The 27,394-nt window shown below is 37.2% G+C and overlaps 3 long non-coding RNA genes across 3 annotated transcripts; 2 read left to right on the forward strand and 1 right to left on the reverse strand.

The window, feature by feature from the left end:
- On the forward strand, positions 1-4,901 carry LOC134622667 (uncharacterized). Its single transcript, XR_010093054.1, has 5 exons — positions 1-102; positions 186-230; positions 1,092-1,142; positions 4,456-4,487; positions 4,627-4,901. It is a non-coding gene; the product is annotated as an uncharacterized LOC134622667 (long non-coding RNA).
- Positions 4,902-21,280: 16,379 nt separating this feature from the next.
- On the forward strand, positions 21,281-21,793 carry LOC134622665 (uncharacterized). Its single transcript, XR_010093052.1, has 3 exons — positions 21,281-21,343; positions 21,446-21,658; positions 21,744-21,793. It is a non-coding gene; the product is annotated as an uncharacterized LOC134622665 (long non-coding RNA).
- Positions 21,794-25,467: 3,674 nt separating this feature from the next.
- LOC134622666 (uncharacterized) lies at positions 25,468-27,164 on the reverse strand. The gene is made up of 3 exons (XR_010093053.2): positions 26,968-27,164; positions 26,081-26,359; positions 25,468-25,561 (listed from the first exon to the last, which is right to left on the reverse strand). It is a non-coding gene; the product is annotated as an uncharacterized LOC134622666 (long non-coding RNA).
- Positions 27,165-27,394: the final 230 nt, after the last annotated feature.

Below are 27,394 nucleotides of genomic sequence, written 5' to 3' on the forward strand. Positions count from 1 at the left end.
TTAGCTTGTCATTGCTTCATTTCTAATTGCTGCTTTCATCCTTCAAACCTAAACTCAGATCACGGCAGGCTAAGACCACTCCAGGTCACGTGGAGTGATACGGTAATGCACAATAAACAGTAGATGCTGTACAGCAACTATGTGCTGTAGTGATTTGGATAAGAAATGAGATTATCCTCTTTCAGAGCTGCAGCAGTGCTATCACAGTCAGCTGGGATAACATTGCTGGGGTAAGTAAATAGATCCACTTCAAAGGGATGCAATCCAGCAGAATCCCCTTCGAGATGAGTTTGAGTTTTGATGTCTTTCACCGAACTCTGAAACTAGGAAGCTTTTATTTGTAATTCTTTGCTTTGTATTGCACTGTGGTCTCTTGATGTGACACATGTCAGATATGTTTTATGTGGCCTGTTCATAACTTACTGACTGACTGAACAATGTTAATATTTAATAACTTGTGTAACTTGACTAATCTCAAAAGTTTAATTATAGCTGCCACAAGTTGCTGCTGGTCATTCATATGCGTCTATCAGGCCACCACTTTCACTTTGATCAATGACTGTGTCCAAGTTTACAAAAAACAACTTTCACATCATCACTTTTTAAATTTTCTTTTTCTTTGAATGTAAAGAGAAGCAAAAACAGAAATTCTTGTAGATTCTGTTTAATCTTAACAGAATCTGTAAGAATCTGTAAACTCAGGCTCTTTAATGAAATGCTAATAACCAATGCCTTCAAGAATCAAGAAAAATTGTTACAATCTATTCTAATGAGAGAACACTATCTCTATCACTTTGCCTGCTCACTAGCCCCAAAACCTTTGTCAACTTGCTAAGTGTGGTTAAATATGGATAACTGGATAGCTCTGCTGTCCAACAAACTTCCATTCAGGAACAACTCTAAAACCTTTGCATGTCCACAAAGTCAGTGACAACTGGCAACAACTTCTGCTGTCAGAAAAAAAAACATCTTTTGACAAATTAAACACCACTACTGTCAATTTTTTGCAAGATAAAAGTTTTGACTTTTCTTTATCTCAATCTCTCTCTCTCTCTCTCTCTCTCTCTCTCTCTTGCTGGTCTGTATCAAAGGGATAAGGACCAGCAATCCCCCCCACCAACACTGATTCTATTTGTTTACTGGTAAGCCTTTGTTGATGTTTGAGAAAAGCTGCAAGATGGGTGCATGATGTATTACACAGATTCTCTGATGTACAAAGAACATGACAGTCATCTGGCAATGACATGTCCTTTGATATACTGCAATGAATACTGACTAAATGAACTGCAGAATCTGTCCAGAGTCTTATCGTCCTTTGTGATCTTGCAAACTTCAAATTACTCAGCTTTAGAAAATAAAAGAAACATTATAAACCTCAATATACTAACTATATAACTATAACTGTTCTCTAAACATGGGGTGAAATTAAAGCACCATCTCCTGTCTGTCACAGTAATCAGTTACAGAATCTCCAGAATTTTGTGAATCAGTGAAGATGGATCACAGTTATCTAGGTCATGCAGTAACAGTAATTCACTGACTGAGTTATACAATAACCTGTTTAGCTGTTTATTTTATCTGAAGACTTTGGACTAACTAGGGAAAATTTAAACTGCTTCTGGGCTACAGAACTCACCCAGCAGGCATTACAGAGATCTAAATGAAAGCTCTCAGAGTACTTAAAGACAAAACGAATGCTTGTCTGACAAAGCCAAGTGGATCCTAAGATGCATGTCTCCTTCTCAGTTTACTGTAACAACTCTGGACAGTTCATTGTTTCATTAGAGTCTGTGTTTACGTTTTGTTAACTCAGTCAGTGCTGAACTGAAGGCAGTGTACACAAACACTAAGGTAATTAGTCTTTCAGCTAGATACATATAATGGTTATTAGCTTTTGACTGAGCTGCACACTTTAAGTTCTCTGGGCAAATCGTTGTTTCTTTTCTCTTTGCAACAAAGGGATCTGAAATAAAATGGAATCTGTGTAATCTCTTTATTGAAACAGCTTATTTTATCCACAAAAAAGACGCATTGTGACACAGTTCTGTTGTGTAAAAAAATGTAAAAAAATATAGCAAAACCTTGCTCAAGTTTCCATAGTTTTTAAAAACATCTGTCTGCATTAAAAAAGAGAGCCCGACCACAACAAGTGTTTTTCTCAAAACTGATATTTCCAATAATTGTCCATTTTCTTTGGCTGTCCAAAGTAATCTTGAGTGAAACAATCAATAATCATTCTATCTTTATTTATTCCATTGAAACAAAACAAATCATACACCACAATGTTTCAGACACCCAAATCACCTTCCTACAAAGAGACAATTATACCAGTGTTTCCACAATGAAGACTGATATGGTGCCAAACCTTAGATCCATTAACCTCCACACTGATCTCATTCTTAATAATGCTTCAAATGTACTGACTCCAGCAGTTACAAATGTCTCACATGCACTGAGTCAGCTGGTTTCCTCAGTAATGTGAGCCTCGTTATAAACTAAATGGTAACTGGTTCTTATATAGTTTTTCTAATTTACCTGAGCATTCAAAGTTCTTCATACTTCATAAGCTACATGAACTTTCTGTAAACTCATTCTCCTATAATTCATTCACAGATGAGCCATATAGAGCAATCTTCACTCTGTCTGTACATGCATTAAATTTATGTAAGAGGATGTTTGCTCATGTATACATCATCCGACATTGCTTTTAAATATCATCATTGTTGGTCATTTGATCTGCAGAAAGATGTCTAAGATATTTAACCTTATTACAGACAGTAAGATTATTATCTGATTATTTAAACTTGAAAATCTTTGATATCCATCCTCCTTGGTTCTACAAATCATAGTGCAGTGCTCTTTCGTTGTGTCTGTTTCTCTATATTTCTATACTGTTTTCCACACCATAAGCAGAACATGTGTGAAGAATTAGAGACTTACTAGGACTAAATACCATAAGATCATCTGCATACATAATATTACCAACTATGCACTTAGTTTTATAGGCTCTGAATGCCTTTGATAATTCATAAACATGCAGATTAAAATCTATTGGGGACAAATTTGCTCCTTGTTGAACTCTGTAGCCCACCGAGGGGCCAAAATGATACCCCCCCCCCCTCTCACACATAAAGACTAATGAATTTCTAATGTTCAAAAACAGTTTAATAAATGCACTGTCAAGAAAAGTAAGGGTTAATGATACAGCATTTGTAGAGGAATGTGTCTTGAAATTACAATAGTATACATTGGTGAGCTGGCAACCCAATAATGTATATATATCATCAGTACAAAGGTAACTAACTAACTATTTATTTACCAATAAAGAACATTTGAATGATCCAAGCCAACGGTCATATCTTCATGTGGTCACAAGTCTGAATTAGAAGAGAATCCAAAAGCACATTAATTTCCTAAGAGCTTGTAGTGTTGTGATCAAGTAAGCGAACTCACACTGTGCCAGCCATGGCAAACTATTGTTCTCCAGTCAGTGGTAATAAAGACACCAACCCTTTACATATAATTGCAATAAATGAACTGAAGAACACTTCACAGGAATGACAGATATTCTGATCAGTTTTCATGAAACTAACTTTACATCACACAGTTTCTCAATCCTCCTAGCTCACACTAATGAAAACAGGCATCTCCAACTATCCTTCTGGACTGAACAGAGCTGAGAATTTTATACTTGTGTGCACCATTTAGATTTTGCTGTGTGGATTTTGTGAGTCAGTTTTATTCCTCTGATTCTTGCTGTCTTAAAATACTCTGAAACCAGACACTGTGACTTCTTGTTTTTCCTAAATGTCATTGTCATAGCATTTTTGTACTTCCCACTGAAAATGTGAAAAAGTAATGGAAGGGAAATATGCCAGAAAATACTTTTTCTTATTGTGACTCATCGTGACTAAGAAATCAAGCCACTGTTAGCAGCCTTGTTTGTGCTAAGGCGCAATTTGCACAGATAATGTGATGTAAACTCTGAGATATTAATAAGGGTCCACAGTTATGGTGCACGTCTAGTCAGTCTCTTTAGAAAAGGCATCGAAAATGATTAATTTAATTAACTGGTTAAGTCCTTGAAACCACTGAGAAAGACCATAGTTATTATTACATGGGACTAAAGCCTTCTTTGAAAAACAAACATATCAGTGTCACTGGTGTAGTTTGCTGTTTCAAAAAACACAACACAACACAATCATCTTATAAAGCTTGTTATCTGAGACACTTACTTGTGTCTAAAATGTGAAAAACACAAGAGAAGCACATGGGCTTAACAAGGGAACAAGGCTCCCATGTCAAGGTTGATCTGAGTGATGAGGTGAAGAAGCCATAATCTCTTCAATAAGGACTTCTCAAGAATTTCTTGCAGGCAGTTTTTATTCTGGGTTTCTGAATGTGGGTTTCCATTAAAATACAGCTTGTTGATTCTCTCCCTTATGCAACTGAAAGCATATCTACTGATCTTTTCATCTCCTATTTCTGTGAGTAAATATTTTAATGTGTCTTTATCTCAGTTAATGAATCGTTTCTTTGTTTCGTTTTTGAATAAGGACCAAAAGTGTCTCAGCTTCCTCGTTTTCGGGTTGACCGATAGTAACCCCGGTCTCTCTCTTTTTGCAGGATTTAATTACCATGCAACATGTTTCACTTTCAGCCGTGCAGCTCGTAAATTGTCCTCCTTGGAGAAACATATTATATTTTTTTAAGGAGTACCTATGCTTGAAAAATATGCGGGAGCAGAAAAACAGGAATAAAACAGGTCAGGATGAAAATGAAGAAGAACAGGAGGAGGAGGAGAAGGAGGATGATTTTGTCCGATAGTAACCCCGGCAGTGGAGGAAGGGAGGTTTGTCCGATAGTAACCCCGGCAGAGAGAACGATGGAGAAAAGCAGAGTAGGAGGGGGGTGGTGTACATATCACCTAAATTTAACTCCGCATCGCAAAAAATGTGTCACATCTGTTTGCTGTGCTTTAAAGAAATTACTGCCCTAAAACTGCATGGTTTTTAAAACCGTGTCAGTGCCACATGCCACCCGTGGTCTTTTGCACTAAGCAATGCGGCGAGATAAACACGAGACGGGAGTTTGTGATTTTTTTTCTTATATGTGCATATATTTATCTAATGATTGTCACAGAAAACATAGAATGAGTCTAACAACAATAGGACACCTTTCTTCTAACTGTCATGAAAGCAGCAGGCTACAAAAATGACTCCCGTATTCAGGAGTTCTGTTATATCGACTCCCTGCATGCAACGTAGACATCTTATGTAACATTCAGGAGCTGTGGGAAATTTGATTTAAAAATTACTGAGAAATGACAAAAACATTTGATAGTAAGATAAAATAATAATGAGGTTCTTGTTCTAAACTCCTATAACGGACTACTGTGTTTTATTGTCTGGCATTCATGTAGGGCAGTATCATTTATGATTATGGCAGCCAGTGTCACTGTTCCGTAAGTGCTCCACAGAATGTAGTTTACATTCCTCTCTTCTCAGGAAGTGAAAAATGCAGAATGGCCTAAAGACACATGCATAACACAATCAGCCTAGTCTTTAAATTCATATTTGTCAGATGTCAGCAGATATACATATTTAGCCTATCTGGAAAAATGAGCCCATGTTAAACATAGACTAGATGAAGGTACTAACGATTCATCTGTGAACATCATTAATGGAATAAAACATCAGTGTGGAAGTCATTGCCTTTAGTCATTGCCTAAAGCAGGAGCATGACTGGAATCATTAAAAAAACACAAAACAAAACAAACAAAAAAAACATTGGTACGTTATTCGACTGCAGCCTGTGCTCTGTGATATTTTGTGTGTTTGACTTTTGTCTTACAATATGTATATTTATCATATTTATTGTGTATGTTATTCTTTTAAATATTTTTAAAGGCCCAACAAGGGACAGACATATTTCTTTTTCTATTTCTTTTTCTATCCTTGTCTTTCGGTTTTCGGAAGTTAAGAACGGCATTTGAATGCATCGCGGTTTGACCGCAAGTTACCTCGCACTGCAGCCGCCGGAGAACTGGGTGAAAGGGGAATGATGTCACTGCTTAGCCGACGAAGGAGAACAATAAAGACGCCGAGACTACTGGAAATGGTTACTGGGCATAAATACAGCAGCGAAGACGCTTGAATGATTTATCACTTAAAGCATGTTTTAAATCTGAACATGACACAGATACTAAGTTTACATTTCTTAAACTTACAGTATCATTTAACGTGGAGTCAGTTATACCGGATAGTTTTAAAACAGTTTTGTTTACCTTTTCTTTTTCCTGTTACATAATCATAAACAAAGAGGCTTTCATCTGTCAACTAATGACTTGTTAATAGTTCACTTAACATGTTTGTTTTTATTTTCATTGCCACACTTCAACACTTATATAAAGATCCATAGCTGCAAATAATTTCAGATGAAATCTCAGAATCGTTGTTTTTTGTTTCCTTTTTAAACAATTTGTGTGTTGTGGATCCAACCAGGTCACATCAACAGCAGAAACTGACACAAGCTCAGCTCAGAATGAACTATATATGTTGCAAGGTCAATCCGTGCTTCACTGGATAAGTAAAAATCTGATTTAATTGGCTCTGATGTGGCAAGAAGTTCTAAGAGGACCGGGGCATTTAAATCACAAGAAAGGGTCAAAAAAGGATCACAGCTTTGAATCCATGACCTATGACAGAGTCAAAGGAATAAATAGACATACAATATTATTATTACTTTTCTGTATTGTAATTTACAGATCTGAAGAAACAAAATAACCAGGAAGGCACATAAGTAACCTTTGGGTGACCGTACAAATTTTGTGTTGAGTACAGTGTGGTCACTGAGCTGCTTTCTTGTGTGTATGTAAGGTGTATATGCGTATGTTGTTGTTTTTTTGATCATGTGGGCTATTATCAGTTGCTATTAATTATCTCCAGATCTTAGCGACAAAAATGCAAACTGCATTTTGTCATGTTGTCCTTTATTTTGTCTCTTTGTTGATTTATTGCATAAATTCATGACCAGTAACTCACACACTGAATAATGATTTTGCATGTAGCTGCAATGAAGCTCTTTCACTCCACTGGGGACGACCTACAATTTGCAGTTGTTGAATGAGCCTGTTGTTGTTGTTGTTGTTGTTCCACTGGGTTTCAGATTTTTTATTTTTTCTTTCTTTTTCTGGGAACCATCTGAAAGAATGTATTCTCACAAGTCATGACCCAAACTAATTTGTATGCTGTTATGTGCCCTATGTCCTGCTTTATTTTGCATTTCTAAGCAAGTCTTTTGGTAAACAAGTGTTTCAGCTTCTGGGACCAACTACATAAATAGATCCATACAAAATTATAAAATGTTCAATTATAAAATGTTCCCACTATAACATCTCTACAACAAATCCAGCTATGATGATGCCTGTAATAAGGTTGTTGGCTTCACAATTGTTTATGCTTTGTTTAATCATCTCTAACGTGATATTAAAGGACCTTTTGAAGGGTGTGAAAAGCTAACTCTTGGCCTTTGAAATAAAAGCATGGGAAATGGCTACTGAGGCTTTCTTCTATATTAAAACACCCAACTTTAGTCATGAAAAGGACATGTTTATAGTCTCATACCAAAAAGGCAACAACAAAAGGTTAAAACAAATCTATGATTGTTGATTTTTTTTAACTTTTAAATTTTGCTAAGGGTGTGGTAGGTGTGTGTAAACAAAGGTAACTGTAGACAGTATCTCTCTGTTAGGCCTCACCTCTGCTAATGTGAGTCGTTGAACTGGACATCTTAACTGTGTTTGTGGTCTTTTGGAGCCTTTTAATGAGATTATCGGATCGTTATCTCGGCCTGTTGCAAGGTGGAAGCCATCCTGACATTTCTTTATCTTATTAATCTTTTACTTAGCACTAATTAGGAGGTATCTGGTGCTGATGACACTTCAAACTTTCATCAGAAAGCCAGTGGGATCTTTTATTAACACTATATGGTAATAATGTGGAGTTAAACTGGACAAAATTGGACCTGCTGGCATGAAAATAGTTTACATCTTGCCAAGTTTTATTATTTTGTGTCACCAAAGTGATACAGTACTGGTTATCTTCAGGCAAGGATTCGAAAACCTTTTGTTTTTATTGTTTTTAGGTATTTTTCACAGGAAACTTTAAAGATCAGTACCTACAGCTGATGACATTGTGTATACCCATGAAAAAAAAAAGCAATGATGCAATTCACTGTGTTCTGGGAAAACACCTTTTTCGAATGTATTTTTTTTAAATAAATGGGCTACAGTTAATGTTACAGATATATAAACTCATAAACGAAACATTCGTTACACCTCTCCTGTCCTCAGCACCTTTTATGCAACATGAAAAGAAAAGAAACACATTTCCTCTTAAGTTGTATTGATGATAGTACCAAACAATTAATTTAAAGGACTCATCGGGGAAAGCGCTGTATAATATATGATTTAGCATAGGGGAAAATTGTTTGTTGAATACTGTATAATGTGTTTACAGTGAGCTGTTAGTGGGCTGCTATTGTGAACTTTTCTCTGATCTGACCAGAGCGTATGTGTGAGAATTTAAGGATGTTTATGTGAACATATTTATATGTGATATGATTTTATCTCAATGGATATCTTAACCACAGCAGCACTCACTGAAAACTCCTCACAAAATCAGCAAGCAGGTGTCAGCAAAGTGTCAACCAAACTGTGGCACTTTGTTTTTCATTCAAGTTTTCATTACTTTGATGACCTTCAAAAAAGTTGTAAAATATTTTCTGACTCACTGCTAATGGGCTGTAAACCACACCACGATGTTACTTTTTGTCAGTTTATTCCCGACCCTGTACAGGAATTCCTTTCCTTATAAAGGTGGATAATTTATGGCCACATGATCAGATGTCCTTTTTGGAATGCAACAAGTCTTGCATGTTTGGATAACTCTGCAGGAGACTGCTCTCTTTGAATATGGCAAGAAAGCAGGTCACAGAGACAAATTTATGCATTAGAGTTGCACTTTTACTGTAAGCTGCTTGCATGTTTTATGTCGTGATCACAAAAAGGACTTAAATGTAGACACACTAAGTAAACTGGAAGGTGAAATAAACAATAGTGACCTAAAAAAAACTTTTTGGCAAGCAAAAAGCCTCTGGTAGAACAGATAAGTCCCAATAAAACTATCAAAGAAACATCTGCAGATTAAAGCTGAAAATCTAAAAAAAAATGCAAGAAGGCCAAAAAACATAAATCATACTGGGAATAATAAAAATCAGCTGTTGTGGATCTGTGCCACTTCTTTTTAGATATAACAGAATAAGACAAATGAGTCTAGTTTACACTATTTTTGTGTTAAATTAGAATTTTAATGCAGACTTTCTCACAGAATATAATAATTCTAACTGACCTCCATTGTGCTGAATGTGTGAGGAATACAGGAAAGAGACCTCAAACATCTAAAATGATATAGAAGTTATTATATGTGAATAGTCAGGCAGGGGGCAAGTTTTCATATTTTGTCATTTGAATGTGCAAATAGTGTGTGTGTGTGTGTGTGTGCGTGTGTCAGTGCTGACTAGCCATCTGCCGCCCTCTGTTCTATATAACGGTCTATTCTTCTCAAACAGCTGGCGACCACACTGACCTCCGCCTATTCTCTCTCTCTGTCTGTCTGCTTTTCTTTTCTCAGTCTAAGTATTTAGGTCCCTACACTGCATGTGGTATCCCAGCCCCACCATTTAACGTCTGTTTAAATGCTCTTTACTTTTTCAAAGGTAACGCTCAAGATCACATTTGTAACTTTGTTTCACTACAGAGCGATCTCACTGAAAACAAGAAGTTGCTGTTGTGTTGTTGTCCTCCCTCAGTGTTGTGCTAAATGTTTAAAACACTAAGAGTGAGCCTGAAACACAGGGGAGTGGAAAGTAACAAGGTGACAAGGTTACTGGGTTCAAGATCAAATGTAACAAACCTACCAATGTCAAACACACCGATTTAACTGTGGGCGAGACCAAAATTAAGGGTGTTTAGTCTTTTTTGCTAGAGAAGATTTGAAATTGTGTAGTGTTTGTCTGACTGAACCCAGGAGACCTGCTGGCTGATGCCAGCTTTTATAATGTAGAAGTAGGTTCACCAGTTTTCCTGATAATTTTTAACTCAAAACAGATGAGTAACCTGTAGGTGGTGTCATTATTACATTATATCTATGCATGCAAGCAAAGCTAAAGTTTGCTATAAATGTTGTTGTTTAAGTAATTTTAATGTATTCTATGTTAACCCCTGGTGGTCTCACAGTCTAAAAAGGTGAACAGGAACATAATTTAAGAATGTTTCTGCAGAGATAACCTGTTTTTATGTGTTCAGATCTTCTTTTCGTTCCCTTTATTTTGCTCCTGTCTCTTTAAACATTTCACCCCTGCTGACAACTTTCAGCCATTTTAGGAATCTCTGCACACTGTTTGCAGGGAAGTAATGCTATGTTATTTTGACCCCCTCTTTCTGTTCTGCCTCTTTCACCCCGCCATTTGGAATTCTTGTCCTATATTTTTCTTTCTCTGATTCTGCTGTCGCGGTTGTTTTCTCCTGTCAGGGCCTCTGTCTGCTTGTGCTGATCAAGCAACATTTATGTCCTGTGCAAGTTATTCATGCTCACAGACACGCACATGCACAACCACACGCACAACCAGCAACACACAGGGAGTCTCATCAACCAAGTTCAAAGCCATGCTCAGAGATAAGTTATTTAGAAAAGCTAAAGGAATTTATTTCCTAATAGGTTTTGGTTTCAGCTGTGAAAGTTCCCCTGCATGTAATAAAACACAGCCGACAGCTATTCTTTCTCAATCTTAAATGATGCTGTGCTGGGGAAGATGTCTCTGTAAACGCTTTTGAAACTAGGCACACACGGATGCAAGCACGCATGCATGTACACAGACATACACAAACAGATTATTACAGCAAAGCTCTGCTGTCATTCCCAAAGGAGAACCCGTGGCTATTTTTGGCAGTGTGGAGGACTTAATACCGAGTGAGAGAGGTTTATAGAAAAAGGATTGAATAACCCCCGTGATCCTCTCTAGAGTGAGAGAGACCAAATTATTGCTGGTAAGATAATTTGCATTAACACAAATGACAAAACAGAAGTTTTAAAGTTATAAATATAGCAAAAAAACAAACAAACAAACAGTCTCCTCATTTTTCTCAAGTAATTTTCAGTAGATAACTGGAAACTTGAAAACCAACAAGTCTATCTGTAAATGCCAGTGATAAAAGTATCTGTCTGTGGTACCTTCAGAGGTTAATTATTAACATGTACAGCTCATTTTATGTAATATACAACAGCTGAAAAGTACAACACCTTATACTAGAGCTGAAAATTTTGGCTGTGTGAGAAACAGCCTGCTTTCAAAAGAAAAACACATTTGCTATTAAATGCAATATCAATAAAAAACCCCCCAGAGATAATACTAATGAGAGGCCCAGTGACAGCAACCAATCTTGCATTGCAGTGGCACATTGTGGTACATAAAGTTCAACATTTTTAAAAGGCTACTTATTAACTAGAAAAAAATATATGCTAGTGAACCTACAAGTTCCTCTGCTGATTAAAGAAGTAAAAAATACAACTTTATAGGTGTATGGCGCCTTTAAGGTATTGATTAAAATATCTACATATGTATAAAAAAATTCTTCCAAAGCACATCATCATCATATATTTGCTTTAAGAAACTCTGCTGTTCCACAAGGGACATTATAAAAAAAACTCTGAAATTCCAGCAAAAGTACTTAATACTCTTATCACTGAACAGTGTAAACTGGCTCTAATCTGGGAGGACCTGGTGTGCAGCTGAGCAAAAAATGCATTAGACTCTGGCCTTCTTTGCAACTCCCAGGCAAAGTTGCTAACATGAGGAAAAAGTCAAAAATTAAATAAAAATAATACTGGATGGAATATCGGGGGGGAAATTGTAATGTTTTACAAAGAGACAGCTTAAGGTGACTAAAAAAGAGCATTGTGAAAATTGTGAGTTTGGGGTATTTTAATGAAGGTAAAGTGTAGGTACTGTATCATACTACTTTCTAACACAGCACCACACCCTGTGGACAAACATTAATGAGAGCTGTTTTCCTCCCATAACAGGGCAGTGACCCAAAGCACTGCTCCAAAACTTGCAACAACTATTTAGAAAGTGAAGCAGTCATCTGACATTCTGTCTCTAGTGAATCAGGTAGCACACCAACACCAATAAATTGTTGTGGGACCCGCTTGACCATATGATGCATAATAACAGACAGCTAGAATGCCAAATGTGTGTAAACATGTGACTGATCATCATTGTGATGGTGATAGCTGATTCTTAGATCAAAACATAATCCAATAAAAACATTTCAATTAAATTTTTAAAGATTAGTCTTTCAAGCCTCTGAAATGTCTTTTATACACTTCAATTTCATGAATAGATTTTCATTTTTCCAGTCCAGCGACTGTCAAAAACACACAATTCACTTTTATTGCAGCCTGCACTTGCCTGCACATGTTTCAGATCTGCTACAATGTTAGTGAAAGCGATTTAAGGGAAAACCTAGTTGAGATCAAAAAGACAAAGCTGAACAACTCAAACGAGAAAAAAACGAAGGAAGCATGGAAAAATGAAGAAGGAAAAGAGCAGAGGTGTATAGATTGTGAGAAGAGAGGACACAAATAGGGGACAGCAAACCAGCACAGCTGCCCCAGTGAAAAAAGATGAGCCTTTTTTCTTTTTTTAACGTTCCTCCTCATGCTGCTCTCGCCGCATCCACGTGAGAGACAAGGGGAAGGAGGGGAGAAGCAGAGAAATGAGGAGAAAAGGGCTAAAAACCACTGCATGGCAAACCTGCGCCATCTCTCAGCCAAAAACCCTCCTTAAGAAGTTCTTTGATTAAAGACTTAGGTTTAAAATGTCTTGGTATAACAGTGAGGTATTTAATCAAATCAAATCAAATCACTTTTATTGTCACATCACATGTGCAGGTACACTGGTACAGTACATGTGAGTGAAATTCTTGTGTGCGAGCTTCACAAGCAACAGAGTTGTGCAAAATACAATAATGTAAAATATTACAATTGTGCAATAAGACACAAAAAGCACAAGTTAAAGCCAAATATAAGAAAAAAGTTGTAAATGAAATGTTGAATTGATAATAGGATAAATAGAAAGAGAAGTCTAAAAAGGAAAAGAAAAAATGTTAAGAATGGGTATATTTCATAGCAAGATGATGACCCCAAAAGACATCTAAACGCACGTGCTTGTGCTAGGTTTTTTTTTGCTGTGAACCTGAGCTGGTTTGCTGAAAGCTGGTTTGGCGATTTTGGCGAAGCCAGTGACTCGGGGATATAAATAAATCTGTTATGTGATGGCTTTGGCCAGTGGAACCCGGGAACCAGCTACAGGATTCCATCATGATTTAGTCAGCCTCTTAGTCTCCATGAAACCTGGAAGAATCCCTTATCCTGGTGTCAAATCCATGCACAGCACACTGAACAAAACACACTGATGTGTATATAATTAAACATATTTAACAAGCGAGTCCAAAAAATTTTGACAACGTGACTCAGGCTGAAACTGCTTATTTCTTTTACAGGAAAAACTTGCAGCAAGCAGCAGTATCATAATGAAGCCTTACCTAAGCAGTCATGCGAGCAGTTATTTTGTGGGAGTAGGCCGTTGCCTCGAGGAAATGCCTGATATCTCATACTGAAACTCCATGAAATTCTCTAGGTGTTTACTTACAGAAAGGACTGGCTGGTGTCTCTTAACACATAATACACGTTGAAGAAAAGTAGGAACATATAACACTCATTTCTTCCAGTTACATTTACCAATAGGGTGTGATCGTCTCTGCTGTCAGTCTTGTATTTCATTTCCTTTAGCCTGATGTGAGGACGATGTGTTCTCAAAGTTGTTTGCTTTTATATTCCTAAAATAGAACTGAAACTAGAAGAATGGCCTCCAATTTTTCTTCTTTGCACAAAAGGACAAAAAAACTATTAAACTTGAAGAATGATGTCTGCAGCCTCACAAATGGCATTTTCTCTCATCTGTTCAAGTAGTCCTTGTGTCTCTCATAGTAGTCTCCCTCAAAGAAGACTAGAGTTTTGTCACCTCAGAATCTGATGAACTGTGGTTCTCTTTACAGTTTTTTTTGAGTTCTCTGGTCACTTCTATCACATCATAACATTTAGCTAAATAAATAGACAAAATCTATTGGTTGATCAGTAAATATACCTGCTGATCGACATGTTTAAACACATTTCATGACATTTCTTTTTCAACAATACTTTTAACAGAAGTAAAACTTCATTACAAACATACATCTTGCTAATCTGAATAATCTCATACAGAAAAAGAAATATTTTTCCCCCTCTTGTACCTCACCTCTTCTCTCTACTAAGGTAGCAGCATCTTATTCCTGGTAACGCTTCACTGGCAGCATTTTCCCGTTAGTGCTGTTTTTGTATGAAGGCCACAGTATCTTTGTGTAGTCTGCTCTGGTTGGTCCCAGGTGCATTATGTCCTCTCATGAAGGACAGTCTTTCAGTTTAGTGTGCATTTGTTTTTCTGTGTGTTCTTGTAGAGTCTACGTATATGTTGTTATCCATATTTGTTACATAATATAATTTCAAAATGACCATGAAGGTCTGGATCTGTGGAATGAGTCATCTTATTCTCTTTGGACTCCAGCTGCAACAGCAAGACCAGCGGCAATGACAATGCTGGTCTCCAGCGCCATCTGCTGCACCACATTTGGAAAAACACTTTTGTGAAACAAAACATCCGTATACATTTTCAGTTCACTTGGTTGTTGTATTTGCCTTTTTTAAAAACTTGTTTTGACCTTTCCCACTTTCTCATAATACATAAAGGTACAAAGATATGACGTATGAAGTAATGAGGCTTATTTGATGGTAAAATCACACTGTTGTCTTTAACTCTTTAACTCACACAGAGTGTCTTTAACTCTGATCTTTAACTCCTGATCATCTAGTGAGATTATCTCTTGCATCAGTGCAAATGCAGAGTTGACATCAATAGTGTGAAATTAGTCACATTTACAGAGAAATACTGTCATCCTAGAAAAATACTCCATTGATTTAGTGTATTACATACTCTCACAGCAGAGTTAGAGCATTGCTTTTACTATAACAACAGATTTTAAATTTGATTCAGTTCAGCTGAAGATTGTCAACAAATGTGGTGTATTTTACAACTTTGTCACACAGCTTCTATTTGGTCAGCCTGCTAAAATGTGTTTTAAGAGTTAAAACAGCCAGGTGATATAAGCAGTCCTCAGTTTATTAAATATATTAGACTTCATGTTCCCACAATCCAAGGAAATTTAATTGCAATATACTCATGAAGCCTTTGATGGTTTGAAGTATTAATTCACACAGCGAGAGGAATAAAGTTACATTAGAGATTTGAAATAAGATTGATAACTGTAGTATTTCAATTAAAATGGAACACTGTCACTCAACTCATCTACTGAAAAAGAAAAGAATCGGTTTTCTTGCCTTTCCTCATCCAAGGGTGTTCACTCTGAGGGTTTTTATCCCCCCCAGTTGCAAAAATGAAAGAGTTAACCAAGCAGAACCAGGCATTGATTTTTACATTTTAAATAGTGCTGCTTGAAGTAGTACTGAAACTTTTACACGTCAAAATGTTTTATTTCAATGTAAAGCACAAATTTAGAATTTAGATAGAAAAACTTTGCTTTACAACCTTTAATGAGACTTCCACAAAAATAGCAACATTGCATTTTCTCTTCTTTAATGTCACATCTGCAGTGGCAGATGTGTGGAGCAGAGAGAGATAGGACCCAAGTGCAGACATTGACGACAGACTTAACTGTGAGTGAGCCTTTATTTACAGTGGGGACAGAATACAAACAAAAACAGAAAAATGTCAAAGACTAAACTAAACAAAAACATAAACTGGGAGGCAACTATAAAAGCAATACAAAGGAACTAAAAAACTTGAGAACCTGATTGGAGACATGAAACACAGAACACGAAAACCTGAGACAAGGAACCCTGGAACAAGTAGAGGATGACGCGCAGGCAATCCAGCAACAAACAGATGAAGACAAAGGGCTTAAATACACAGATGGATAACAAGGGAATGAGACACAGGAGGAGAGCACAGCTGTGAGAAATCACACACAACGAGACCGGGAAGGAAAACGGAAAATGCTAACATAGCACACAAGACTGTCAAAGTAAAACAGGAAACATGAGAGACACGTAACCCAAATTATGTTAATCATATAAACTCCACAAACTGCATCTAGGCTCCTACAATTTCAATGACCCTAAGACTAGAAGGAATCACCTGTAATGTTGCTCTTAATTTATTGTCTTAATCGGGCCCTAATTGTGGCTTATTTTCTGTCCAGTATACAGTGCTTTACAAAAGTCTTCTATCACCCCTGATGTGTAGCAAACACAATGGGTATAAATTATATAAGGATTAAACGTAGTTTAACAAACTTGAAGGTCAATATTTGTTATGACCACCTTTATTCTATAGAATAGCTATACAAGCTTCTTGCAGCAAATCCAAAGCTCTTTTTTTTGTATGTTGGCTGGTGTCTGGACTCTTTCCTGTCCAGTTGATCCCACACAGTTTCAGTAATGCTAAGGTCAGATTCCAGGAAAGCCAATCAATGACTGATAATGTTCAGCTGGCTGTTTTCTCCCATGCTTGATCACAGAGTAGGTGGATCGACTGAAGGGATGGAGCGTTCAGGTCCTGTGTCAGGTCTTTGTTGGATTTTTCTCCCCTGTTTCTTAAAGACATGACTTTCTGATACAGTATCATCTGCTGTAGATAATTTTTTTGGGCTTCTTTTTAAATGTTTTAGGAACAGACAACACGCCAGACTGATGGCTCTTTGGGAATCACCTTGCTGATACAGAAATGCCCTCTTAAGCCAATGTCAAAATTTGTTATCTTTGACATTTTTCATGATTTCAACTTATATATTATAATTATATGTTTTTGCATCAGACACTAGTAAAGTGCCTAAAGCTACACTTTAAAATAAGTGATTTCTTTGCTATGTTTTCTGTTATGTGTAGACACAACATTACTTCATCCTTTGAATTAGGTGCCAATGTTATGCTTGAACGATTCAGAGACCATTGTAAAATCATTCCTTTGAAAATAGACAGTAGCTGATCATTTTCAGAGGAATGGATTGAACTCAAAATGACTATAAAAGCAACTGATGTGCAAAGAAAAACATTGAAAGACCTTTGAAAGGCCTGGAGAATTATTTTTAAATTATTGCTTGTTTATAACTTAATTTCTTTAAAAACCCAAGACAAAAATTCCATAAAATACCATTGTTGTTAATTTGATCATTTTCTTTTCGGGCTTAAATGAAAATTAAATCTGCAAACTTTTCACGTATTTCTCAAATCTCTCATGCAGTGTTGTAATGTAAGACACACACAGCAGCAACACATGTAAGACACAGCAACCTATGACGCATGTTGTGTCCAAGTAATGTGAAGTACGCATATTAGCAAAGGTATTATTTCCTTGCATGTGGATTGTTCACATCAGCATAATTCCAATTTTATGTTTGTTTCTTTTAGATATTCAGGTAAGAGGAGAAACATCTGTAACCATGAGGCCCTGTCACCTGACAACACTGGCCTGATCATATTGGATTCAGCCTTGATGGAATGACCTCCTTCAATGCATGAATACAGTCACTGTACAGGCATTTCTGAGCTGTGCCACATCAATGGCCATGCACTTTGTAGATTGCTTTGCAAATTCCAAGTTATAATATTAAGAATGGCATTCTACTTCAGGGGCTTTGCCTTCAGCTAAACAGTCAGATTTGATACAAAGGACTACTTTTGGAACTTGAGCAATTCACACATCTTCCAGCAGAGGGTATTCGTGAGTAGAATCAGTGGCTCCTCAAAGTGCTGCATAAGAGAATTAGAGTAAAGAGAAAACATCCAGTGAGTGACAGTTCTGGGGTGAAAATGCCTTGCTGATGCCAATGGTCAGAGGGGAATGGCTGAACTGCTTCAAGCTAATAGGAAGGAAAAAATAAATTAAAAGTGACCAAAAAAAAAAAAAAAAAGTCAGCAATAAGCCAGATTGTATCATCTTCATGTGGGTCATGAGGATCCAGGGTGTTGTCTTGCTCAATGCCAAAGCAGAGCAGTTTGAATAGGGAGAAGTATCAGTATCACACAGGAACTGTGTGATCTTGTCTTTAATCATAACTCAGTAAAGTTTGATACATAAAGTTTAGCTATTTTTTTTCTCCATGCAACACCACAGCACATCTTTTAAAAAATTAATAAACAATGGTAATTGGATTTAGAGTGAGCTTTTTTGTACAAGCACATAAAGCACTCTTGTAAGGTATGTTCAGTGTTAGAGCCAATGGGTACAAATCCTTATAATAATTTCACAATCTTTTGGGGACATCTTTTTTCTGTACCACACTGTATGTTATATTTGCAAACAAAGTTCTAAAATGAAAACATTGTGAGATAGTCCTACATTTAAACTGTTGCTCTAAGCTTTTGGATGAGGTTAGGCGACCGCATATAAAACTGAGAAAACTGTATATTGACATTTTTACATAAAAAGTTCCTTCCAAGAAAACATGAAAGAATAAATCAACTTGAACTCCAAAATAATGAATATCAGTAAGGTCAGCACTTATTTTCACAGAATTTAATCTATGTAAGAAGCCTCACGCTGTCAATTAAATCTGTAATAACTGTGGCACGGACACATTAAGGTGAACATCTCATTTTCAGGAGCCAGAAGTCTGTTCGTACCATGCATGCATTTCATATTTTATAGATAAGGACACCCACACATAAATAAGTATAATTAGGGGATAAGGTGCTGAAGTTAAAAGATAAACTTTAAAAGTCAGAGATAAAAGGTCAGAAGGTTGAATCCAATATGAGAAAATTAACAAGGTACTAAGGCACCATGTGTGATTTCTTAACAAAAAAACCCTTGCAGGTACTCTGTATCTATAGAGTGGAAAGTTTTAATAGTAATTTATAATTTACTGGTGCCTTATTATCCTGTCCTTCAAATTGGCTGATAACATTGCAGTAAGTCAGTAAACTTAGGCAGGTAGACATGGTTAGGACAACCTGCTGACATTCCCAGAATAGGAAAAAGAAAGATGGTTTAAATAATTTTGAACACCAGACTGGCACCGGTGGTCTGAGTATTTCAGAAACTGATGATCTACTGGGATTTTTCCACACAACCATCTCTAGGGTTTACTGATAATGGCCTAAAAAAAGAAAATATCCAGTGAGCAACAGTTCTGGGGTTAAAAATGCCTTTCTAATGCCAGAGGTGAGAGGGGAATGGCCAAATTGCTTCAAGCTAATAGGAAGGGGAAAAAAGTCAAATTACACTGCAAACACACAACCTTGAAACAATTGGGCCTTGAACACTCCTGTCAGCTAAGAACTGGAAGCTGAGAATAACCTTTTCACTGGCTCACCGAAATCGGACGATAAAATGTAGGAAAAACATTGCTATTGGTGTCAAGAAACATTTGAATGGTAGTATCATAATTTGGCATAAACCACATGAAGGAACAAATCCATCCTGGTTTGCATCAGTAGTTCAGTCTGCTGCTGGTGCTGTAACGGTGTGGGGGATATTTTGTTGGCACACTTTCGACCTCTTACTACCAATAGAGCATTGCTTGAATGCCTCAGCCTGCATGAGTATTGTTGCTGACCACATCTATCCCTACAGTGCACCCATCTTCTGATGGCTACTTCCAGCGAGATGACACACCAAATCAGAAATATCAAATTATCTTAAACTGGCTTCTTGACCATGACAGTGAGCCCACTGCACTCAAACGGCCTTTGCAGTCACAGACCTTCCAATGCAGCCAATGATACCATGATAACATGGTAGATGATGAATCTGCAGCTGTGTGATGCTATCATGTCAATATGAACTCTTAGGATCTCTTAAGAATATCAGTAAGTTGTAAAAAGGTTTCCAGCAGGTTATGGACAAATATAACTGATTTTGCACGGAATCTGCTAGTCCCTCTTAAAAAAAAAAGCACAGGAAAGACATCGGTTGTGTGCACAGGACAACCTATAAATGGCATACATTTAAACTGGTTATACATTGAAGACGCGCACTGAATTTCTTCCTGTCAGCTACTACTTCAAATCAAATTTATATGGCTTGTTTATTAATTCATGGATGACAACCTCAGAAACCAAAACTTGCCCAGGTAACAGGTTTTCTATCCCAGATTTGCTTGAGGAAAAGCCAGTAAAAAAGGCATTTTGCAGACTTCTCAGCTATTTGGCTTTATTGCAGTGTCCCGACCACTTAGGAGACGCCTTCATCTCCTGGTTCAACAGAAACTTTCATTAAACCAGGGAAGGATGATCAAGGTCAGTAGAATCTACTACCACTTGTTTGTTTTTAGATTCAGTTCAGTAAGTCTGATTACCCACAAAAACTATTCTCAGTTGGTTTTTGGTACTTCAGAAGGCAGAAAACACATTAGAGTGAAAAAAAAATGGTAAAAGTAAAGATACTAATGCTTTCAAAATGGGCTGGGGAGAATAAGAGAGGCATAGTGTTTAGAAAGTTTGCTGAACTGCACTTTATATTTGTATAACTTTTAAACCACAATCCTGTGATGTAAAATGCCCCAGTTTTCCATATTTGAAAAATATTTTGAAAGAAGGCAATTCTGAATAGCTCAGCTAAAATCAGTGTTTCAGTGTTATAATCAAAGATCATTTTCCAGAGTTAAATAAGCAAATTTGAGGTTTTTCATATTTTTTCTACACAGAGTAGATCACTATGATCAAGGCTTCAGTCATCACAACATTTAAATGAATTTAAATGTTGAACATTTAAGTGATCTAAATAAATAAATGGACTGCATTGACTATTGCTGTAATGTATCAAAGGAATAGCATGTTTAAAGATTAGAAATGATCTTTTTTTCTGGAATGCATGAATGGCTGAGTTTTAGCACAGGAACAGGTCTGCAGAGAAAAAGTTACTCCATAACACAGAATATCAGCTACAAGAGAACAAGATGAATTTTCTTTTAAAATTTATATAAAAAATTGTAAATTTTTTTCATTTATTTTGAACTTTGAGACTTTGATATTCCAATTGTCATGGTCCAGGTGAGTGGCTGTGTTTTTCCATAGAGCTGGATACCTGATGGTAATTTGGACTGCCAGTGTTTAAGACCAGCGCACTCAACGAGTCTTTGCTAGATCTTCTGCTATCCTGCATTAGTGTGAGCCCACCATGTTCGCTCATGTTTATCACAGTCGCTGTTTATGCTTACCTGGTGTATTTTTCCCTGTGGTTTCAGTAATCCTCCTGCTCATCTTTACAGCTTGCGTCAATACTCATCCTCTTTTGGACGATGGTCTTCTTGGCATTCACAGACACAGCCTGAGCCCCGTTTCATTCCCTGCTTCACCTGCCTCCCTCTTTGTCACAGCAACTTGGATTCTCTGGAACATTCCACCTGGACTCCCAATTACTGGAAAATCACCTGGACCTCTTTGACCTCCTCACCCCACATCACCTTCCACTTGCAAAACCAGTAAGACACTTGAAATTAATCACTACTTACTTACTTACCTGACCAACCGCAGTCATGTTTTTGACATTTTCTCTCTGTGTTTCAGTGACACTGAGCTCCACCGCCCGAGCCACGACCCACTCCCCGAATTCCCCTTAGCTCCCACTTTATGTTTGACTCCCTTCATAGCTCACAGCTCATGTTTGACATTTTAAGCCTTAAACCACTGTTTATAAATAAAGCTTTGTTATCACGTCTAAACCAGTGCCTCCGTCTGTGTCTGCATTTGGGTCCATTCTCCCTGTCTGGCCATTCCACCGTAACACCAATAGTTTCATTAAACCCAGAAGAGTCATGAAAATGTAATTTTCTCGACAGGCTATTAAAGATTTTGAAATTCATTGCAAAACCGGAATTTCGGGCTGAAGATTGTGTTAGACTTTCAGAATTATTGTAGTGTCTTGCTTAACCAGCCCTGTTGCTGTTTAGTCAATTGTAAAAGATTGTACCGTTTTGGGCTTAAGGATCTGGAAACACTTCTCATGCTGCTGCTAATAATAAAAAATCCTCCTAAAAAACTAAACAAAAACTGTTACAGACTAAAGTTGTTTTACCTCTGTAATTATTCTTCACCTTGGAAAAGAACACAGAAGTAGGATTTACCGTCCAAGTAATTAAATTTTAATCATTTTATGTGTTAAACTCTGAAGAAAATAAAACCTGTGACAGAGTTTTAATCAGTTCAGTTCTGTGGGTAACCACTGCAAGTGCCAAAATAATACATATTTAGTAGGTTTTATTGATATTTCCTCGCAAAATGTCAGAGGAAAATCAGAGCCTCGGCCTACTGACTGTGCAAAGATTAGAAACAGAGTAATACAAAGGACTAGATCTTCATTCATACTGTCAATGAGATACTTGCAATTTTAATCAAAGTTAAATGTAAGTAATAGCTTTAAGATTTGATGAATGAAAGATTTTTAATGTCTCATATAACCAAGGGCGTAGATTTGGCATGGATGGAAGGGACATGTCCCCACCAATATCCAGCGATTATTGAATTGTCCCCACCAATAATTTGATCTCTTCCAGTAAATTAAAAGAAACCCGAAAGAAAGAAAAAAAAAACGATCTGTCAACGTCTCATTCACCTAGCGGTGCAGAAAGAGTTAAATTACGCTCTCTACTGGAGTCCTACCTCATGTGACAAATATGGCCAATGTGATTGGCTGTGCCTTTCAGGGAGCTCTGTTTAGTTTTAGCAGCGGCAAGCCTGCGCTGCGAGGACCTGCAAGGAGGAGAGGAGGATGGCAGAACCTGGATATAAGAAAGTATTTTTCAAAGAAACCTGTAAGTCACTTAAAGTCAAGTTCACTCATAAAATGTGTCCGTCATAATAACGTTACAGGCTATGCTAGGCTTTGGCCCACATCAGTCTAAAACTGTATGTAACCATGAATAACGTGTTTTGGAAACTAACTGCACAACATGCAGCACTATTAGTTATCTCAGTCTCCCAGAGTAGCATTTCTAATTTTGATTGAAACTGTCAGAGAAAACGGCAGCCTCGAGCAAGCCAGGAAATTAGTTTACAGAGGCTGTTAAAATTATATGTCTAACGTTAAAATGTTGGTGACACAATAATTTCATCCTAATGGCACTGACATATTCATAGGGTTAATTTTTGAGACAAAATATCATGAGGTAGTCGTGATTTTGCAAATATTCCACCTTGTATTGCAGTTTGCACAAATTGTTTTAAAAATGCACTCACCCTACAAACATTACTGATGAGTCAAGATCTGCACAAATTGACAGAAACACTGAAGCAGCTAAACTGAAGCAGCTACACATTTAATTCTTATTGTCATGTATGTCCTATTTGTCAGGTGACAGAAGAACCAACACAAAGCTCAGAGAGTAATGGTGATACAAGATCACAGGTGAAATTGGATGATGACTTGTTGGTTCATTACTGTATTTGAAGCACATGTGTATGGAAGAAATATAGTGTCATCAGAATCCAACTATTTTTAGACATTGAATTTATAACACTGAATTTTTATCCTCCAAATTTCCCTGCAAAAAATATTCACCTGCAAAAATTCGCCTGCAAAAAATTCACCTGCAAAAATTCACCTGCAAAAAATTCAACTGCAAAAATTCACCTGCAAAAAATTCACCTGCAAAAATTCACCTGCAAAAAATTCACCTGCAAAAATTCACCTGCAAAAATTCAACTGCAAAAATTCACCTGCAAAAGTGATGACCTTAAATGACCCAAGCCAGAGCAATCAGCACTAGATCGAGTCGAGCGGCTCTCAGCCAATTAAATTACGCTGTTTGATCACATGACATCGTTAGCCAGCAGTGTGTCTCCTAGAAGATAGCTGTTTAGAGGTGAGGGATTAAGGCTGTATCCCAATTCAGGGGCTGTATCCCAATTCAGGGTCTGCAGCCTTAAAGTACGCAGCCTCAACGATCCTCAAGGGCCGCGTACTCAAAGACCGCTAAGGCCGGAAGTGCGAGGCTCGTGAAATGGGACGGTCTAGCCTCCGTCGCGCTGCCCAGGTTGCCTAGCAACCATAACACCAACCGCTGGAAACGTTTCATACAGCTTTGTTTGACAGAAATGAAGGAGAACATATTTTGTTCGTGTGTTTGTTTCTACACGAGCTTTGTGTGATTTAATAAGTATCTGAGGCTGAGACCGCAGGACTGTAAAACATGATTGTTGGCCTTCATTTCTGTACTGAACAGTCATTTAGGATTAGCTAGTAAATAACAATTAGCCAATGTTGTTCATGAGACTAAAGTCAGTGTAAATATGATATGGCCAATATTACAGTTATTATATTAATCATTATAAGTTATTACAGCAGTGAGTTTGAACTCTCAAATCAAATCACTTCTATTGTCACATCACATGTGCAGGTACACTGGTACAGCACATGTGAGTGAAATTCATGTGAGTGAACTCTGTGTCTAACACTGAGCTTCAGTAAAGATTCAAGTTCCAGTTATTTATAAGTCCTATCACCTTAAATCTTCACTCAAAGACAAATATGTTTGACAGTGTATATGTATTATATATAAGAGACAAATGTTGTTCGTTTGATATGTTGGCATTACTAAATTTGGCTCAATGCTCACATATATGTGTAAAAAGAAAATGTACGAGCTGTGATAACTGTTGCTGATAGAATGAAGAGTAGACTGATATATGAAATATTCCTTTATTAGGTGAGAAAATCAGACCATGTCATAACTGCTTTAAGTCATACAGAATAGATATCCGAGCCTTAAACAGGCTGACTTCTGCTAAATGGGTCAAACTGGGCAGAAAGTATACAAACACATAACATCCTTATAGAATATGATGTAACACTATAGATCAACTTACCTCTGAATATATAAAGCATATAAACAATTACAACAATATGATGCAACAAACACAGCAGTGCTACTAATCCAAAATACTCAAAGCTTCATAGAACTGAAACAAACATTTATTTTCAGCTCCATTCTGCTGCTGATACATACTTTAGGTTTCTGAATATTAATCTTGTTGCTGCCTTTCATAGTGTGTAACTTGAAGGCCCTGAGTACTTTCTCCCACACTGAAAACACTGGAATGATAACATTATTTGAACATTACCTAATAAGACTGATTCAGGACAGACAATTAGTTATTTTAAACTTTTCTAGCAGTCCTTCACAACCAGGGAACAGTCTGTCTATTCTCTCCATCTGTCAGCTGCTGCTGGCTCTTCCTCCTCCTCTTCCTCACACACTGCTGAGTTTGTCCTGGTGGATCATCAGGGGTGCAAAGCCTCACAGATGATGTGCAGCAGTGGGTCCCTCAGTCTGTCCTCACTCTGGACACTTGCAGTCGTCACACATGGAAATCAAATGTGTGATAAGCTGCAGGATTCAAACACAAGTGTAACTTATAAATACATGTTCATACTTTTATTCCACAATCAGAGAGAAAGAAACAGAGAGAGAGTGCAGGACAGACAGACAGGTGACAGTCTCAGGTGTATACACTGCTACAAAACAGCACAAGAGAAGGAGGATTTAGTGTTTGTGTTATTACGAGTGCTAAACAAGAGGAGTTCCAGATGGTCCAGTGGACACATGTGTGACTCCTGTGATTAAAGCATCTTTCTTTCAGCTTAACGAGTGAACCGTCAGCTCGTTCAAACACACGTTAAAGTCCGTTTGGCTCGACACCACCAAACAGAGGCAGCAATATAACATAGCTAACATTAACAGTGCAGTGAATCCTGCTTGTACCGTGATATTCAGGACTGCAAACCGAGCAGCATCACTGACTTTCAGCTTGTTGTGTTTGTGGATTTATGGCTGACTTTAATTATCCACAAAATCATCACATTCTCTGTAAGAGAATCAATGAGTACTAAAAATGTGCACCTTTACCTGTGTGTTTTCTGGAACAGGAACAGGGTAATATCTGTGACCCAACTCCCACAGCTGGTTGGGGGACTCATGTTGTTTTCTGTTCGCAGTGGATGGTTGTCCCATCCACTGCAAAATGTATTAAAATTATCCTCTAGTCGAGGAAGAAAGATGTAATGGCAGCAAAAGAGGTGTGCAGCATTTGAAATGTCAAGAAGGCCTTCTTCCTCAGGGTTGTGAAGAACATCGTAGTAAATGCATGTAACGGCCACCCAGAGGTCTCTCCACAGTCGCTCTATTCTGAAATAATATATAAAAAATATTTAAATTAGGTATGGCCTTTCTTTTGGTGTGTATGAGAAATTCCCTGCTTATTTCTAACCCTACATGAAATGTGTGCATGACAACAGTAATAATACATTATCAGGGCATGTAGGAAGGACCCAGGCATATCACTTAAAAGGTGTCAAAAGGGTTGTGATGATCAGTGGCAACACATGAGATGACAACCAGACCATTAACACAGAATGAACATTCTTGGAAGGAAGTAACAGACTGGAAAAGGTGTGTGAATAACTAAAAATAGGGCAGAGTCCTGAAGGCTCTTTGGGGTTTGTAGGACCTGTCCAATATTTTCTTCCTTGAGGGGTAAATAATGGAAATTGAAAGAAACAACAACAACAACAACAACAAAAAACAAAACAAAACAAAAAACACCTGACACATATCAGACAATATATCCTGCTGGATAGGGCACTGTTCTCTAAAGACATATTACTATAAAACTTTTTTCATAAAACTATACCCTTTAAATGTTTATGTATTTTTAAATAATGGAAATAAAGCTGCAACACCTTCCATCTTATGTCAGAAACATTTGAGGTTGACAGTATTTTATGAGAACAAACCTTTGATTGTGCACACTCATTCCTGAAATGAAACTGCCTCTTCCTGTGCCACGAACAGTAAACATCAGCCGTGCAACCTCCACATTTTCCCATCCGTGGTTGCCACGAACCCTGAAAACAAAGAAGAGTACCCCAAAACATTCGAAGCTTTAAACAAACTTAGATCTGATGATAAAGAACAACTTATGCCTTAATCAGAGTGTTTTTAAAAATGTAAAAGAATCCTTAAAGTCTTTGATTGCTACTGCTCTAGAAGGCATAAAACATGAATTGTCTCATGAATGCACTTTCCAGCATGTGTCATTATGAAGTTTAATTTAACACAGCTGTTAAAACATTTTTCAGGATTTACTGGGTTGATAACAATTATTTAGATTTATTGAATTTATAGGAAATTACACAAGTGCCATCTTGTATCATTATGATC

Source organism: Pelmatolapia mariae, unplaced genomic scaffold, assembly GCF_036321145.2.
Source record: "Pelmatolapia mariae isolate MD_Pm_ZW unplaced genomic scaffold, Pm_UMD_F_2 NODE_ptg000123l+_length_129325_cov_1, whole genome shotgun sequence".
Classification (NCBI taxonomy): Eukaryota; Metazoa; Chordata; class Actinopteri; order Cichliformes; family Cichlidae; genus Pelmatolapia; species Pelmatolapia mariae.